We start from the raw sequence: 508 nt of genomic DNA on the forward strand, positions 1-508 counted from the left end.
CAAGATATATAGTGGTTCAACGCAATGTTTCGGAGTTCTTAGCCCATTTGAGACAAAATTTCAACAAGTCTTTCTTCACACTTCTAGACACTCTTCATGCATCTCTATTACTTGTTATCAATAAAATTCATTGTATTCAAACTTGTTTTAACCCCAACAACAGTAGACAAGCCATTTAGTGGTTCAACATGTTTTGGAGTTCTTAGCCCATTTGAGACAAAATTTTAACAAGTCTTTCTCCACACTTTTAAACACTCTTCATGAATCTCTAGCACTTGTAACCAATAAAGTTTATTGTATTCTAACATATTCTAGCCCAAAAAAACACTAGGCAAGCCATTTAGTGGTTCAACGCAATGTTTCTGAGTTCTTAACCTATTTGGGACAAAATTTCATCAAGTCTTTCTCGACACTTTTAAACACTCTTCATGCATCTCCAGAACTTGTAATCAATCAAATTCATTGTATTATAACTTATTTTAACCCCAAATAACACTAGACAAGCCAT

The sequence above is a fragment of the Capsella rubella genome, unplaced genomic scaffold (genome assembly GCF_000375325.1).
Source record: "Capsella rubella cultivar Monte Gargano unplaced genomic scaffold, Caprub1_0 scaffold_11, whole genome shotgun sequence".
NCBI lineage: Eukaryota > Viridiplantae > Streptophyta > Magnoliopsida > Brassicales > Brassicaceae > Capsella > Capsella rubella.